Here is a 12,758-nt window from a genome sequence, read left to right as displayed (position 1 = left end):
TGCTGAGGACTAAACTTGGGAACAAGCACCTGGGCTGCAGGAGAGGGGAGGAGATGAGCAAGAACCTCTGGGGGTTTTGCCTGGTGCCCCAGACTGCTCTGCAGATAAAGGCAGCAGAAAGATGCTCTTTGCGGTCTCTTTGGACCAAACAGACTCTGTGATCATAGGGGAATGTGAGGGTGCATGCCAGATTCCCACCAAGCACTGAGAAGGAGGAGGTCTCTCTTGGGCAATTTTTATGGGATGAAAATGTGGTGGTGCTTTTAAGAGGTTTCAAGAGCCAGAGGCAAAAGATGCTCTGATAACTTTGGAATGAGCTGCTCAAAGACTCTCACCTCCATTATCTCATTGAAGTCTCTCTTATCCTTCAGGTCTGGAAGGGAGGCAGTCCTAGTCACTCCCATTTCAGAGAGGGGAACTTGGAAGCCAAAGATGGGAAAGCCCAGAAGCTCACTGTGTTAATTCTATGTTTGGTTTGGCATGGGATGGCCCTGAATATTAAAAACTTCTAGAAGACAGGACAAACTGGAGTCTTTCCTTTTCATTATAGTCTAGTTCAATCTAGCATTCTGGTTATTTGTTGTTATTTAGTCACTCAGTCATGTCCAAATCTTTCGAGACCCCATGGACTGCAACCCACCACGCTCCTCTGTCTGTGGGATTTCCCAGGCAAGAATAGTGGAGTGGGTTTCCATTTCCTCCTCCAAGGGATCTTCCCAATCCAGGGATTGAACCTGCATCTCCTGCATTGGTAGGCGGATTTTTTACTGCTGAGCCACCTGGGAAACCACATTATAGTATAGTTCAATCTATTTAAAAATGCTGTCTGGGAACTTCTCTGGCAGGCCTGCAGTTAAGGCTCCATGCTTCCTCCACAGGGGGCCTGGGTTCGATCCCTGGTCAGGAAACTAAGATCCTGCAAGTCTAGTGGGATAGCCAAAAAGTAGGGAAAAAGATCTATGTTGTCCGATGCTGGGAAAGATGGTTATAATGAGGATGGTGACAATGATGGTGACGCTGATAATGGCCATCACCTGAACTCATTCAGAAATCAGAGCACCAAGAACACTGGGGTAGCTGGCCTGCTCCCAGGTCCCTGTGTACTGAGACCCAGAGACCCGGTGGAGTCCTCCCAGACTGGTGACAAACAACTCTTAACATGAGCTGCAAAAAACATAGGTGGAGAGGGGCAAGGAGACTGTAATTACCCAGCTCTATTGTGCATAACCAGGTCTATAGTCTATGGTTCTGCAACTCCAGGCGGTCTATTTTTTTAGATTTTTGTTTGAAGATTCATGGCCTGAAGCTCTGCAGTCACTTTGTGACCATAGAGGGAAATCCTAAGGGCAAAAATCAACATGCTTAGGATGTCAGAGAGGGCTTCCTTGGTGGCTCAGACTGTAAAGAATTCACCTGCCAATGCAGGAGACCCTGGTTTGACCCTGGGTCAGAAAGATCCCCTGGAGAAAGAAATGGCACCCCACACCAGTATTCTTGCTTGAAGAATCCCATGGACAGAGCAGCCTGGCAGGCTACAGTCCATGGGGTCGCAAAGAGCTGGACACGACTGAGTTTGCATGCGCACATACACACACACACCCACACACACACACAAGGTGGCAGAGCAGAAAGATGGAAAGAAGTTGGCTTTCTGATGCTACTGGGCCATCAGACTCTCCAACCGCAGAAAGAGGCTCAGAACTCCTCACCGTGTGATGACAAATGTCCTCTTTACTTAAGCCCCTTGAGTTGAGGTCTCCATCCATGCTGTACTAAGTGTTTCAACAAGTACACCACCTGAGCAGAGAAAGAGCTCCATGACAAAGCGGACGATAAAGCCAAGGAGTGTGCAGGGAGGAAAAACAAAGGGGAGGCCAATGGTTATGGAGTTAGAGAGGGAAGGTGAGCAGTGAGACCGAGGAAGAGCATCACTGGGGGTGGGAGAGAATTAGAGCCTGCGTCCCACAAGTCCACGGAGAGTGGAAGGGTCCAGAAGAAGTACCCAGGAGACTGAAATCAACGACAATAGAAGAAGGCAGAAAGCAATGGCAAGAGTAGGGTGGGTGGGGGGAATCGCCCTTTGTCGGTTGACTGTCTGTACAATGGACAGCTGCCCCACAGAAGCCAGGATGACCCGGGTGTTCAGGACTCAGGAAACTGAGCGTCAGGATAAGAAAGTGTCATCGTGCCGATGTGAACTCCCTACCCCAGGGCCTCCGGGGCAGAGGCTCTGCAGAATGCTCCCCATTGTCAGACCAAGAGCCCAGACACCTGGTCCCGACCCATCTTTTGCAGACAGAAAAGGCAACACAGAGCTGTGTTTATCGCTTGTAACTCCTGGGAAGTCACTTTGTTGCTTTCTTGTTTCCAGTGCCAGCGGCTCCCCAGGTCCCTCCGCCCTCCCACTTTCTTCCTTCCTCCTTCCGCGCTTCCTGCCTGTGATCACAGGTTCCCTCTACCCTGGTGTCCTTCCTCCCCATCCCTCTCTACTCGTTAAAGTTTCTCTTCCTGTCCTTCAAGGCCTCCACCTCCTCCGGGAAGCCATCCAGGAAGTCCTCCCCAGTTCTCCCATGGGAAAGTTATCCTGGGCGCTTAGGTACCCCCATTTCACCTGGCTTGAAACTTTGTTCTAAGCTCGAGGGGGATGTGTCTGGGGGCATCTGTGGTCTCCTGGGAGACAAGAGCACAGACCCAGAAGGTAATTCGCCTGCACAAGTAAATGCAAGACCTACACACAGTCTGCCCCAAGTGTGAGCAGAATGTGGGTGACCCATCCCCTCTGCTCACCTTCAAAGTCACCCCTCCCTCTTGCCTTCTCAGATGACCTCCAGGGCAGACGACCTTGGCAAAGCAGGATGTACACCACTCGCCTTCCCGCCTCTGGAGGGTAGGTGACCTCACTGGTCGCCAGATAAAAGTCCACTTCCTTTGGGGCCACCTCTCTCCTCCTCGGCTGCCCTCTCCTGGGCTCCAGGCCCAGTGCCTCGGCTCTCTCTTTCTCCTTATCGCGCGCCGCCTCTATCTGGCATTGCTTCTTTCTCTGCCTGCCCACCTCTTTCAGACGCTGTCCTTGCCCTTCCCCACCCCTCCTCCTCACTCCCTCAGCCTCCTGGACTGGAAGGATCTTCCTAGGAAAGCAGGTTGGCTTCCAGCACACGAGGGCAACTGGGATGAAGACCCAAAGGACAGGGGGCTTCAGGATCTGAAACTGACCAGCAGGAACTTACACTGTGTCTACCAGACCTGACTGGACCTTGGAGCAAAGTCACTGGGCAGGGTCCCAGAAGCCGGAGACAGAGATGCACACTGAGGCCTCACCAGCATCTTAGATGGTGACCCAAACAGTTTTGATTGCACACCCTGATCAGTTTTTAGAATTGAGCAGTGGTTAAACTAACATAACGTTGTGAAATGACTATACTCCAATAAAGATTAATTTAGAAAATTGAGCAGTGGCCTCAATCTAAGTATGTCTTGGTTTATTTGCTCAGATGTGTCCGACTCTTTGCAACCTTATGGACCGCAACACGCCAAGCTTCCCAGTGCATCACCAGCTTCCGGAGCTTGCTCAAACTCATGTTCATCGAGTTGGTGATGCCAGCCAACCATCCCATCCTCTGTCGTCCCCTTCGCTTCCTGCCTTCAACCTTTCCCAGCATCAGGGGCTTTTCCAATGAGTCAGTTCTTTGCATCAGGTGGCCAAAGTATTGAAGTTTTCGCTTCAGCATCAGTCCCTCCAATGAATATTTAGGATGAACTGGTTGGATCTCCTTGCAGTCCAAGGGACTCTCAAGAGTCTTCTCCAGCACCACAGTTCAAAAGCATCAGTTCTTCAGTGCTCAGCCTTTTTTATGGTCCAACTCTCACATCCATACATGACTACTGGAAAAACCATAGCTTTGACTAGAAGGACCTTTGTTGGCAAAGTAATGTCTCTGCTTTTTAATATGCTGTCTATGTTTGTCATAGCTTTTCTTCCAAGGAGCAAGCATCTTTTAATTTCATGGCTGTAATCACCATCTGCAGTGATTTTGGAGCCCAAGAAAATAAAGTCTGTCACTGTTTCCACAATTTCCCCATCTATTTGCCATGAAGTGACAGAACTGGATGCCATGATCTTAGTTTTTTGATTTGTTGAGTTTTAAGCCAGCATTTTCACTCTACTCTTTCATCTTCATAAGAGACTCTTTAGTTCCTCTTCGCTTTCTGCCACAACGTGGTGTCATCCACATATCTGAGGTGACTGATATTTCTCCCAGCAATCTTGATTCCAGCTTGTGCTTCATCCAGTTTGGCATTTCACATGATGTACTCTGCATGTAAGTTGAATAAGCAGGGTATACAGCCTTGACATACTCCTTTATCAATTTGGAACCAGTGTATCTACCTACTTCTATATACTTCCAATACTTTGGCCACCTGATGTGAAGAGCCGACTCATTGGAAAAGACCCTGATGATGGGAAAGATTGAAGTCAGAAGAAAAAGGAGACAACAAAGGGTAAGATGGTTGGATGGCATCACTGACTCAATGGACCTGAATTTGAGCAAATTCTGGGAGATAGTGAAGGACAGGGAAAACTGGCCTGCTGCAGTCCATGGGGTTGCAAAGAATTGGACAAGACTGAGCGACTGAACAGCAACGTTTCCCTTGTTATTAATATCTTCCATAGTAGTGGAATTTATGAACTAACACTGATTTCGTTATGATTATTTTAAAGCCCCTGCTTCACTGTGTTTTGTTTTGTTGGGTATTTTTGGTCACACCATGTGTGGCATACAGCAACTTAGTTCCCTGACCGGGGATTGAACCCACACCCCATGCAGTGGAAGTTCAGAGTCCTAACCACTGGACTGCCAGGGACCACAATGATACTTTTTGAAACAAATAGAAGTTTATTATTTTTCTTCCTAACCCCATGCCTCTGGCATAACCCCTGTGTCTAGTGGCCCCAGTGGTGACCATTGGTTTAGGAGGTCCCCTTGCTCATCAGATAGCTCAGAAATGAGGCCGGGAGGGGACACCAGGTAAAGGGAGGTCAAGAGTGGGAATGCTGAGCAGATATGCAGAGATGGAGTGACTGGCGGCACCAAGGATCAGTCCAGAAAGCATCTTGGAAGCTGGGTTTAGCCGGGGAGGTCAGAGACTACTAGAGAGAAGGGTGTGGCATTTCTAGGGTGGAGAACAACCCCTGTGCAGACCCCAGGGGAGGCAGGAGCGGAGGCAGAGGAGGTGGCAGTGAGGTAGAATCTGGTTTGCATGAGGAGTGTGGCCTGGAAAGTGACACAGGGCTGGTCTGAGTCAGGGCAGTGGGTGGTGGACTCCAGGCCTGGGTCTTGGGTACTTTCCTTCTCTAAGAGCCTGTCTGCATATTTTGGAGCCCAAGGTTCTGTCTTTTCTGCTGAACTCTGTGTGTCCTGTGCTGTGTGTGCTGTGCTTAGTCGCCTCAGTCGTGTCCAACTTTTTGTGACCCCATGGGCTGTAGCCCCCCCAGGCTCCTCTGTTCATGGGATTTCCCAGGCAAGAATACTGGAGTGGGTTGCCATTTCCTCTTCTGGGGACCTTCCCAACCCAGGGATCGAACCAACGTCCCTTGCATTGGCAGGCTGGTTCTTTGCCACTGCACCATGTGGGAAGCCCCTGTGTGTCCTGGTTCCCCGTTAAAACAGTGGGGTTTTCCTTGACCCTTGGGAGTCCATGTATTGGGTTGGCCAAAATGTTTGTTCTGGTTTTCTATAACAGCTTACAGAACTTGAACAAACGTTTTGGCCAACCCAGTATCTGGAGGACAGCCACGATCTTGGAGAAGAAAATTGTAGCAAGACCCCCCTACCCCTCTCTTCAGGCCATGAGATAAGAGCTGCCTGGGGAAATCAAGTCCTTTCTGGCACGTATACACAGAATGCACCCACGACATACAGTACTCAGCCACTCACTGCTGGCTGCTGTCCACATTCTGATTGCCAGGTTTTTCCGTGCCTTTAGATTGGAGGAGGTCTAGGAGCAGAGCTCCTGGGGTCCCCTGCATCTGTGGACTTGTGCCCCGCGGCCCAGCACCCTGGCCATCACAAAGGCCTGGGGTGTAGAAGCGGGTACAAACGAAGATCACAGACAGGCAGGAACGTGAGGATGACCGATGTGGTGCCGAAACGAGGTCATCATCTGTGTGCGACCCTGGAGGCGGGACTGGGTCCCTTCCCTCTGCATTTCCGTGTCCAGCTCAGGGCCTGGTGCGCAGTCTGTGTGTCAGATAATGTGTCCGTCCAAACACGCTTACCTCATTCACTGTAGAACCAGGAAAGGCCCGGGGACCCTGAGCCTTGGGTCCTGCTATTCCTTTCATGGTACCAAGTTACCAAATTGCTTCTGGACCTTGATGTGGCTGCATTTTGGTTCTGCCAGCCACCTTGCTCCTCCACCCCAAGTACACCCACACCCGTTCCTCTCCCGGGCTAAACAGCACATGTAGCTCACAGAGACAGCTGTGACCACAAGGCCATTGAACACCCGGGCTGGTTAGCTTCAACCAGGCTCAGGCCTGGCTCTAGGCAGCTTTGGAGAAGGGAAGGTGCACGTGGGGACAGACAGTGGTGCTCAAACCCTTAACCCTCAGTGGGGCCACAGTGCCTGGAGGATAAAAATCCAAAGTCATTAGGGTCAAGTTAGTCCTCCATCATTTTTCTGGAGCCTTCTGTCTCTCCGTTACCAACTTCTGTACTCTCACTCTGATCCTGACTCTACTCACCCAGCTCCCCAGACATCCATGGCTCAGTCACATTTAACATTTGCCATTCCTTATATGGGGCTTCCCTGGTGGCTCAGATAGTAAAGAATCTGCCTGCAATGCAGGAGATTCAGGTGCGATCCCTGGGTCGGGAAGATCCCCTGGAGAAAGAAAGGGACACCCATTCCAGTATTCTTGCCTGGAGAATTCCAAACAGACAGAAGAGCCTGGTGGGCTACAGTCCACGGGGTCGCAAAGAGTTGGACACAACGGAGTGACTAACACTTTCCTTCCTTATGCGTATCCTTTGTCCACCGTCTCCACCGGCACAGAGGATTGGTCCGATGAATGTTTAAAATTGCTTCTTCTGTGGAAGGGTCTCCCAGCAGCAGGCTAGCAGGATTCTGGTTTTGGGAGCTGTTCTGTCAGACAGGGCTTGGGTACCCACTGTCTACCTCATCCCTCCTCAGAATTTCTCCAGAGAAGCACCCAGTGGCCCCCAGAAAGTCACAGAGCCCGGAGGCTCAGCACGGCTGGTCCCGGCAGCAACCTCTTCCAGTATCTATCCTCCATGCCACCCCTCCCCCATTTCCCCTGTGCCTCTTGCAACCACACACGCTTCTGGGATCCTCGGTTGGAAGGCCCTCTGCAGCTCCAAGCGTTCCCCAGGCTGCTTCTCCTCCTCTGGACTCCTGAGTGCTGGTGACCTTCACCCCGAAGCAGCCATGACCCTTGGGCTTGGAACCAGAATCATCCAATTCATCTTCCTCTTATCTTTCAAAGGTGGGCGGGGCGCCTGGGCTTCTGGGAAGCCCCCGGACTACCCAGCATCCCTTGCGACGATCAGCTAAGAGCAAGGAAGTAGTGTGGGATTAAGTGCTCCCTGCTTTCCTGAGCAGGGCCAAGCTCATGCCTGTGGACCACATAGCTTTCCGCCCATCACCCCTCATTAAAGTCCTGCAGCATCTCTGCCATCCTAAGGAAGAATGGGCTCCAGTGACATAAAATCATGAAGGTTCTCAAGCTTTCCCCATGGCCCAGTGGGAAAGAATCCACTTGCCAAGCAGGAAACGCGAGTTCAATCCCTGAGTTGGGGAAGACTCCCTAGAGAAGGAAGTGGCAACCCATTCCAGTATTCTTGCCTGGGAAATCCCATGGACACATGAGCCTGGGGCGGGGCTACGGTCCATGGGGTCGCAGAATTGGACATGACTGAGCACAGCACACATGTGAGGGATCTCAGACCCATTCTGTCTGGTTTGGGGGCACTGGTGGTTCTTTTCCTGCAGCTGACTTTCCCGAATCTATTGAATATTAAAATCCACGCACTGCCTGGACAGGGATGGAGGGAAACTGGCTCCTCACGGAGAGCTGGCCACGAGCAAGTCTGAGCGGTTGTTCTCCAAGAAATCTTTTAAAAATCACAGGAATCGCCGGACAGTCTGAGTGCTGTGTGTGTGCAGTAACTTCTCCACTTTGAAAACCAACCCAGAGTCATAAATTAGCAACACTGGGAGGGGTCTTGAGACCATTGCCTGAGTCCCCGCTCTGTGTGAGGAAGCCAGAACCCACAGGGAGGTAGGACCCGCCTAGCGGGACAGCCCGTCTCCTCCTTCTGCTCTTTAAAACTTTGACTCATACGCCCTTTTACCCAGAAACCAACCCACTCACCCAGCTCCCCTCACCCAGCAGCAACTTTGCTCCACACTCAGATTTCTGCTCAGCTGCTATTTTTACGCACCTGCTGGGTGTGTCCTTTGTGTGTGTGTCATTATGTACATTTTAATGACTTATTTCCCCTATTAACCTATAAGCTAGAAAACTACTGATTCATTTGGGTTTCTTCTTGTAAACTACATGCTAACACCTCATTACCTAGTGACTAACTTTAGGCCCCCAGCACCCATCTTGAGGGTCTCTGGCTCCCACCAGATCCTGACTCTGCTACTTTCCAGCCACAGGACTCAGTCCGTCTAGAGGGGGCACCAAGGGAAGCCTTTAATCCTCCCAACTGTCATGGGTGTTTGTGTGCTCAGTCGCTAAGTCATGTCCGATTATTCTGCGACCCCATGGACCGTAGCCCGCCAGGCTCCTCCATCCATGGATTTCCCAGAGAGGAGTACTGGAGTGGGTTGCCTTTTTCTCCTCCAGGAAATCTTCCCCACCCAGGAATCGAACCTGCATCTGTTATGTCTCCTGTGTTTTCAGGCAGACTCTTCATCACACACCCAAACACACGGGCATAAAGTGAAAACAAAGCATTTTGAGAGCCAGCTTCAGGACTAATCTCCCAATGCCCCTGCGCCCATAAATTAAAATGAGTAAGCTTCAGCAGCCACCGCAGCTCCCTCATTCTCAGTTTCCATCATCTGTAAAAGGCAGGGAACTATGTCCACTAAGGTCATTGGATAAGTTCAGTAAGATAATCCATGTAAAGCACTCAGCACTTGGAAAACTTCAGTACGTGTGCGCGCACGTACTCACTGGGGTTAGGGGTCCAATGACCAGCAAAACCTGGTCCTCATCCTTGAATGCTCGCAGAGACAGAGAGGAGGCAGACAGGAGATTCAGTGATGGCTGTGTGGGACTTCCCTGGTGCCAGTGGTTAGGACTCCTCGCTTCCAGTGTAGAGCTCGTGGTTCGGCCCCTGGTCAAGGAACTAAGATCTCACATGCCACATGGGGCAGCCAAAAATTTTAAAATGATGACTGTGTGATGAGATGGATGGAATAACAGAGGGGTGAAAGGAACAGTGTTAATCGCGGGCAGGGGGATAATACCTCTAACTGTGAAAGGTGGTCTGGGGAGATTTCACAGAGGAGAAGAGAAAATGCCTGAGCAAGAACGTGAAGCATGAATAGGAGTTTCCTGGGAAGACAGGTATCTCACTGGCCCCAAGGAACATCTTGTAAGAAACCAGAGGCTGTAAATATCACAGAGCCTCCAAGGTGCGTGAGTGACCAAGTGGGGGCAGGGAGAAGCAGTGGGCAAGACGTCAGCAAGACGTCTCCATCTGTGATAAGCTGCACAAGCAAGAGCCTTCACCTCTCCGAGCCTTAGTTTCCTCATCTGTAGAAAGGCAGGAGAACAGGACAACCACTCCCAATAATTATCAGCCATCGTTTGGCAGTGGCACCTACTTAGTAGCCTGGGCACAGGGCAGCTGTAGAGTTTTGGGCTGTGTGTCCTTTGTGTCACACAAAGGAGAAAAAGGCCTCAGAAAGAGCTATATGGGTGAAGGTCACCATGGTGGAGATGAGACTCCTCCAGGAAAACACCAGAAGGGCTGAACCACTAATGGCAGGGGTTGCTACTGTTCAGTCGCTCAGCTGTGTCTCACTCTTTGCTCTCCCATGGACTGCAGCACACCAGGCTTCCCTGTCCTCCACTATCTCCTGGAGTTTGTTCAAACTATGTCCATTGAGTCAGGGATGCCATCCAACCATCTCATCCTCTGTGGGTGAGGCAGGGGACAGGGACTCCAATGAAAGGAGCAAGTCAAGAGATGAGAGGGGCTTGGAGGAGAAATGGACAATTTGCGAAACGTAAGATGAGTGATGGGTGAGAGGCATTTAAAGTGAAGACTTTACCAAGAATTATACGTGAGTGTGAGTGTGTATCAAAGAAAAGCAATGCAGGGTGCATAGCAAGCACAGTGGGCCTAGTGTCTTCACTTCTCTTGGCATGGAAAACCAGCCCATCTCCCTCTTTTCCAAGTGAATAACCTGAAGCCTACAGAAGCAAAGCCATCCATCCTCCTCACGGTGACCCTGAGTGGGCTGGGGTGGGAACGCCCAGTGGGGGGATGGAAACAAGTACTGGGGACTCCTTGGGCCCGTGAAGCCAATGACCTTGGTTCAGTGGCTCCAAGTAGATGCTACCATCTATCTGGGTTTTTAAAACTAGCTTTGTGAAAATAGCTGCTCAGTCGTGTCTGCCTCTTTGTGACCCCATGGACTGTAGGCCGCCAGGCTCCTCTGTCGATGGGATTCTCCAGGCAAGAATACTGGAGTGGGTTGCCATTCCTTTCTCCAGGGGATCTTCCTTACCCAGGGATCAAACCCAGGTCTCCTACATTGCAGGCAGATTCTTCACCATTTGAGCCACCAGGGAAGCCCTAAAAACCATGGTATGTGTCATTTAAATTATGAGAGGCCAGTTGATGTCAGGAGCCAGGATCTAAACGCTGCTCCCCATTGTCTAGGAGGATAAAGTTGTGTCTGGCCGGCTGGCCACAGAAGCCCAGAGTCCTGAGTGGCGGTGGTCACACCTCGGGCAGACATTTCTGTGGCCTCCACATCACTGGCCTGCCCTGTGATGCTGGGACACAGGGAGATTCCTGCTTGGATGGGGGGTCAGGCGGGGGGTGGAGGGGAGAGAGAGAGAGCGCATGCTTGTGTCCACCAGCAAACTGGAGAGTCCTCTCCACTGGGTGACCCCCAGACAGTAGAGCCGTGGGGGAGTGTGCACTGGGGAGGCGGGAGTGGGAGTGTGGGGGGATGTGTCTGGAAGGGGGTCTTTAGACACCAGGAACAGCAGGCAAGCCCACGGTCTTTCGCGGGATTCTAGACACACGAGAAGCATCTTCCACTGGAGGAGGAAGTCACCAGGACAGCCAGCCTGGACTCCATCGTCCTTTTGGTGTACACAGGCAGCGCACACCTGGGGAGTCCCCAGATCGCTCTGACATCCCCTACACAGGCTCCCAGAGCCCCACCCTGCCCCCATCCGGGGTCCTCCCACCCACGTGGGTTGTGCTGAGAGCAGGCGGCAGTGCCCAGGCCTGGCAGGGCTGGCAGGGGAAGGGCTCCAACCCGCCCCCACTCCCCTACCCAGCTCTCTACCCTCCAGCTGTCGCTCCCCCTCCAAGCCCACCATTTGGCAGAGCGCAGCCCCACCCCCAGCCCAGTCTGGTCCAGCAGGCACAGCTTAAGTTGCCACAGAAACTCTGACTTTCCTGGGGTTTGGAGCGGCCCCGGCAAGGAGGGAGGTGGGCGGTGTCTGCGGCCACGGTTCCAAAGGCTGTTGGCTTCGGGACCCCCTTTCCTCCCACGGCTTCTGGCGGGCACGGTCACTGCCTGGACCAAGGCCTGGCAGATCCTGGCCCGAGGGGTGGGTGGCCTGCTGCTGGCTCCTATTCCTCCCCCACTGAAATCCCGAATAGCAAACATCACCCTTAAAGGGTCCACTTCCACGTTTCGAAGAACTTTCTAAAATTTTATTCCACATGGTCCCCATTGGTTCCCAGGATAATTAAGACTAATCCCATTTGGTCAGAGGAGAAGCTGAGACCAAAGAGAGTGAAATGACTTGCCCAAGGTCCCACGTTAGGGTCTCTGGCAGGGAACCCCTGGAATCCTCCCCAGGCCATGTCGTTAGCCCCATACCTTCTCTGGGTGACACAGCGTACTCCCAGAAGTCACAGCAAAAATGCCTTTGCACAGCCTCCCTTTTGCAGAAAAGACCCTGGGGGTGCCCCATGCAGGGAGCTGTTGGGGCAGCGGGGAGACAGTAATTCACTTCCTCTTGGGCAGCCTCACCACGTCTGGGCACCAGGACCCACCTTCGCCTCCCCCACTTGCTGGAAACCCGTGCTCGGTGTCCTGGGCAAATCTCTTGATCGATGTGATAAACCCCCAAAGAAAGATGCTTTGTCTGTGTTTTCCCATAGGAGGAATGGGAAGCTTCAGAGGGTAAAGGAAATTGAGAGAACTGGGGGAGGCAGAGGGCAGAGGAGGAAGAGATATGCACTTGTGGGCCTGGAGACAGCAGTTGCAGGGGCTTGCTCCTCCGACGTGCCCACCTCTTGGCAGTTTCTCGCATGGACTTGTTAACTTGACCCCAATGGCTTGAGAAGAGACCCCTCCAAGGCAGCAGGCTCATTCCTGAATCCACAGAACCAGAGTCACCGGGTCCAGCGCAGTCCTAAATTCCGCCAGTGGTGAATCTGCACCCTGGTCTTGCGTGTTTCCAGAGAAGGGAATGCCTTGATCAATTCTCTGGTCTCAGGTTCTACTTAGAGTCTAGCCTAAAT

The sequence above is a fragment of the Moschus berezovskii genome, chromosome 6 (assembly GCF_049115385.1).
Source record: "Moschus berezovskii isolate FMDL1 chromosome 6, NW_MosBer_1.0, whole genome shotgun sequence".
Classification (NCBI taxonomy): Eukaryota; Metazoa; Chordata; class Mammalia; order Artiodactyla; family Moschidae; genus Moschus; species Moschus berezovskii.
Note: the sequence above shows the minus strand (reverse complement) of the source record.